Below are 5,740 nucleotides of genomic sequence, written 5' to 3'. Positions count from 1 at the left end.
ACTGCCCGAGAGCTCAGTGCCCACCAGGATACACTGTGGCCTTAGATGAAGGGAATTTTCTGCATTGCCTACATCTGATGATGGAGGCTGGCATGATGATGGCTACTGTTCTCTGTAGTTACACATCTCAGATCAATTCTTTGCACCTGCAAAAGGTGGTGTGTCCATCCTAAGACTGGAGGCTGATGCATTTTCATCAGAGTGTTGTGCACAACTGCGTGCAACTCTACGGGCGATAACATAACTTTGTTATTGTGCATAGAGTACGAAAGAAATAGCAAATTACCAATATCCAAATATAATAGCATCAACTTAGGTTTCTGATGACTCATCTGTTAGTTTCACTAAATCAAACTGGACAAAAATGATTTGTGGTGTGAGTGGTTTTTTGAACAGTAGCTGTTGTTGGTTTTTACTACTTGAGCATCGGTGGACCTTTGTTTCACTGTAAAAGTATAGGGCTTAGAGGCAGTGTTTCCAACATTCAATATCCTCTGTTGTGGATATGGGCTCCACTGTTCAGCCCTGGCATGTTCCAGCCCTCGGGCCAGGCAGGGACATGTTGCACATCTTTCCAAATTATGCAATCCCTGTAGGTGGCTGAAGGATGACTTCTGCTGATGATGTGTTGGGATCTTCCTTCCCCTCCCCTTTGTGCGTGGTGGGCCTGGAGCTCTCAAACTCTGCTCATCAGCTTCTCCCCTCCTACTCTTGTTCTAGTCAGTTGTTACTGTTCACAGGAATATTCTTGAACTTGGGTGTAGTGGGTCCTGTTGCCCTCTCCTGTGTGAGAGGTAGGTGAGCAGAGCAAGCCTTTTCACACTGTGCAAAGCCAAGTGAGACTTTGTCCTGAGGGATTCAGCCCGCTGTATATGAAGCTCACACATTCTATAAATAAGCAGGCTGCATATGTTAGGACACAAAAGTAGGAGGACAATGTCGGAAGATATTTAGCACTTGCCTGGGGAGCAGTCAGTTTAGATGAAAGCTTTGTTAGCCAGACTTTTCCAAAGAGCTGACTTGCATGATTGAGGTCAGCTCTCATTTAGCTGCTAAAATTAGTGGTGGGGCTTCTAGGCAAACTGACTATTTCAGGTGCTGAGCAGCTTAGATGGTCTGGCCATAAATGTCCCAGGAAGTGTTGCTGTGTGCTATAATCTATTGTTTATGGAGTTTCTCCAGTAGAAGCAGAAACCTCCTATGGAAACATGTCACTCACATTGTCTGCTATGAAGATAGGCTAAGAAAACTGGGTATCTTCAGCCTGAAGAAGAGAAGCTGTGTAGAGACCCCAGATTAGCTTCCAGGGTTTGAAGAGGGCTACAAGGATGCTGGAGAGAGACTCTTCATTAGGGACTGCAGTGACAGGACAAGGGGTGATGGGTTCAAACTTAAATAGGGGAAGTTCAGGTTAGATACAGGGAAGAAGTTCTTTATTGTGAGAGGGGTGAGACACTGGAATGGGTTGCCCAAAGAAGTGGTAAATGCTCCATCCCTGACAGTGTCCAAAGGCAGATTGGACCAGGGGCTTTGAGCAACATGTTCTAGTGGGAGGTGTCCCTGCCCATGGCATGGGGCTGGAGCTGGATGATCTTAAGGTCCTTTCCCACCAAAACAATTCTGTGATTCCATGATTCTATGATTTTAAAGTCTTGCAAATCTACCTTGCACACAAGTAGTGCAAATTTGGAGATATATACAGACACATACAGATAGATATGGATACATGAGATACACCCACAGCTGCAAAGCTCCTCAGCTGAGTGGCTACTTAGGGCTGCAGCTATTTGAGCAGCTGAGTGCCCAAGTGATGTTATATTGAATGCACATAGTCAGCACTGTACAGCAGTTCCCAGTCATGAGCCAAGCAAAGGCAAGTGTAGCACTGCATCATCTAGCTCCCCTCAGAAATGACAAGGGTTTCATTTAATAAAAAGAGAAAACGGCCAAACCCAAATAACAAAAAATTCAGAATAGCAAACTCTTTCTTCTTCTCACTCCTGTTTTTGCTCTTTGTCTTCTGGTTTTACCTTTAAAAGCCTGAATTTTTCCCTACAATGAGTTGTGTGAGATGTATTTTTCAGAAGACAATAAGGATCTTGTGAGGCTAGAGCTGGATCTAATAAGGAAAAGAGTAATTGGAGTAGCAAGAACCAAATGGTAATGTTTCACTTGTTATTATGAAAGTTTGCCATACAAAGGAAGAGGAAACAGCTGGGGTTAGTATAAAGGTCTTGCTTAAATACTGATTTCTTCAAGTCAAACAGAACAAGAAATGTCTGTTAAGAACTGAAAAATTGAAATACTATTTTTGAGTTTTTCATATAAAACACTTTAACCCAGTATGTGAAGTATCTATCAAATATTTTCCCTGTGTCCTGCAGAAACTTGTTTCTTTAGAAAATACCTAAACCCCCTCTCTGTGTCAGACACTTCAGGTTTAATGTAAAGATCACAAAATTTGATAGTGCAAAGGGCAGCAGATGAAACCAAAAGCCTTCATTTCACTGAGCCACTCAGCAGTAAAAGGTGCCCTGCTGCGTGCTGCCTGGTTTGTTGTAACTCATGCACAAGTACGCAGGACAGCACTGTGGGTATTTTAAAGTAGTATTTAATACAAAAGAGTAATTTAAAATTAAATAGTATTTAAAACAAACCCTTCTACATGCTGAGTTCACCGTATGTGCTGACCTAACTCAAGTTTACAAATGAGTGCTTTTTGTAGTCTATCTTTCTAAGAACAGTCAAACGTGCCAAGCCAAGATGTGGGGTTTGATTCACCTGATAGGTAAATGTAATAGTACTAAGTAAAGAGAGGGAGGTGGTTAATAGGATTTTTTGGGGCCTTAATAGGGAAAGCTGTAATTAATTCTGATTTCCTGTATTGGTGTTCAATAGGAAGGTAATTGCATGCAAACCTGATCCTTTAGCGTGCCCTCTTCCTTTCCTGGCTGCAGGGTGAGACACTGCAATGGACATGGTGCCCTGCTGATCCAGGACACTTGTGTATTTTGAGAGTCTCTAACAAAGGTTTTCTCAACAGCTGCCTCAAAATCATGCCCTTACAGAGCAGTGCTGCAAGCCTGGGACCTGATGTTCTGCAGGCTCATTCAAGGTTTGATGTTGGTTAGATGGGAAAGTGATTAAACCAACCAAAGCTGTATCTAATTGACAGCTAATGTAGATACCGTGTAAATAAGCAGTACTTGAAGCAGGACTTTCAGCATAAGGAGCTCGGGAAGGCTATTGACTGTATCTGCAGGAGAGCCTGCAAGTTCATTAATCACTTATGATAAGGAGTTCTCTTTTTTTCATGAGCTAGGGGATATATTTATAATTAAGACAAATGAAGAAAGGGCGGTACTACAGCTTGCTTTATGACAGTAATGGAAAGCCAGAGCTTTATTTCAAGAGTATACCCACCATCCATTGGGAGCTGAAGCACGCAGTGAAGGGTAAAGCCATGCCCTTAAATCCATCTGTCAAAATTAAACCTCGCTGGATGTCCTCACTGGGTGAAATTCAGCCCTTGGAAATACAGGTAGTTGCTATTAAAGATATGGATCTGAGAGCTAAACATAGCTATAGGAATCCTAGCCAAAGAAAATAGTAAGCAGGATATAAAAGTGCATTTTCACTATCACGGTTACATGGAGGGAGTGATATTGCACCAGTGAATGAAGTCCTGCAGAGCTCTAATAAAAATGATCTTTATGGAAACTATTAAATTGGGTTTGGCCATCTCGGGTTATTTTATTGTTGTTTTATCTTTGTCAGCGATCACCCAGGACAAAGTTTTCAGACTTTGCAGGAAATTAACTGAAGATCAGTTACTGTCTCCCAAATTTATGGCTCTGCAACTAACTACAGGCGCACACATACAGTGATATATAATATCTCACGTCTTCTAGCCCATCGAATAGAAATCAGCTTCCTTGGGAGCAGGCAAAATGAAATTGGTGCGTTACAAACAAATTTATTAAAGGGTGAATTCAGTCTTTCACGAAACATGAGGAATCGTCAATGCTTAGCAGGGAATGAGATTTATTTTTCCGAGTATGAATGTGTCTGGGGAACCCAATAAAAGGACCAGCATGGAGTAAGGTTACCTTCTGAATGTCAAAAGCAGAAGCAGACCTTGAGCTGATTAATGGCTGCATAATCTATCAGTTCAGAATCAGGGAGCTGTGGGTTGTAGCTGAATTATTCGTAAGGTAATTTGGCTTGACCTTAATGAGGGTGAAGGTCCCACAGACCATGGAAAAGTCCATCAATTTCTCCGGCTCTGGAAGCACTCGAGGGTTTCTCTTATTGTGCCATTGCAAATGCATTTGTTGTTTGTAAAATCTCAAGGCAAAGATTTTTAAAACTCTTTTATAAATAAGACTGTAACAGCAGTGATAGAAAACATTCAACCTGGGATCTGATTTCTAATTCTACTTTCTGTACTGAGGGTATCATGGACCCCCAAAGCGCTCTCAAGAGCAGGCAGTGAGGCTTATGGCACTGAGGGGAGATGAGCAGTGTGGCCAGATCGGGCCCTCCTTGGCTGATCAAGGTTGTGATCCATGTATTGGGTTTGTATGGCAAGGTTCTGTAGCAGGGGGGCTACAGGAGTGGCTTCTGTGAGAAGCTGCTAGAAGCTTCCCCCATGTCCAATACAGCCAACGCCAGCTGGCTCCAAGGCAGACCTTGGAGCTCATCGGTGGTGGTGGTGCCTCTGGGTTAACATATTTAAGAAGGGGAAAATACTGTCTGCTATGGGAGGGATCCCATGCTGGAGGAGGGAAGAGTGTGAGGAGTCCTCCCCTGAGGAGGAAGGAGCAGCAGAGACAGTGTGTGATTGACCTCAACCCCCATTTGCCATCCCCCTGCACTGCTGAGGGAGAGGAGGTACACAAAATCAGTGTAAAGTTAAGCCTGGGAAGAAGGGTGAGGGGAAAAGGCGTCTTAAGGTTTGGGTTTTATTTTCTCATTACCTTTCTCTAATTTGATTGGTAATAACTTAAACTGATTTCCCCAAATCAAGTCTGTTTTGCCCATGACAGTAACTGCTGAGTGATCTCTCTCTGTCCTTACCTTGATCCATGAGCTATTGTCATGTTTTCTCTCACCTGTCCAGCTCCAGTTTCTCCCTTTGCAAAAACTCATAGTTTAACAAAGCCTTCTGTCTGTCTTAGGCCTTTCTTACTGCAGATAAGGATAGGTGCTATGATGGGGTGAGGAAAAACTCCTGGTCACCTTAAACAGAAGGTACCTGAGGAAGGTTACTCATTTGGAAGGTTTTGTATACAATTAAATCAAAGCAGTGGTACCTACTGAAGAGTAATAGTGCTTCCTGCATGTTTCCAGCCTTCACCAATACAGCACTGTGCTGGTCCTTCATCTGCCTGCCAGCAGTTGCCAAGCAGCTCATCTATCAGATGCCTGCTTTATACAGTCATGTACTGGAGATATAACAAAAGAGAAAAGCCCCCCCTACCACCACAGTGCCAGAGAGAGCCTGGATTTCTCTAATGTTTTCCTTCCCTGCAGCAAATCTTATTGTTTGTAAGGGCATTGATTCCAACTTTTAATTTCCTGACTACAATGTAGGTTTGGGCCAGTTTTCATCATGTGAACAAATGCTGTGATTGGCATGAATGATGCATCTTATATTCTACTTTGTGGATGATTTTTGCATTGCTAAAGAGCATAAGAGCATCCCATGGCTGTCTGCATGACTAGTTCATCCCGTAAT

The sequence above is a fragment of the Pezoporus flaviventris genome, unplaced genomic scaffold (assembly GCF_033815535.1).
Source record: "Pezoporus flaviventris isolate CSIRO_AGI_PZ_B2104156 unplaced genomic scaffold, CSIRO_AGI_Pfla_v1 ptg000031l, whole genome shotgun sequence".
Taxonomy (NCBI): domain Eukaryota; kingdom Metazoa; phylum Chordata; class Aves; order Psittaciformes; family Psittacidae; genus Pezoporus; species Pezoporus flaviventris.
The sequence above is the reverse complement of the archived record's forward strand: the minus strand, read 5'-3'. Positions refer to the sequence as shown.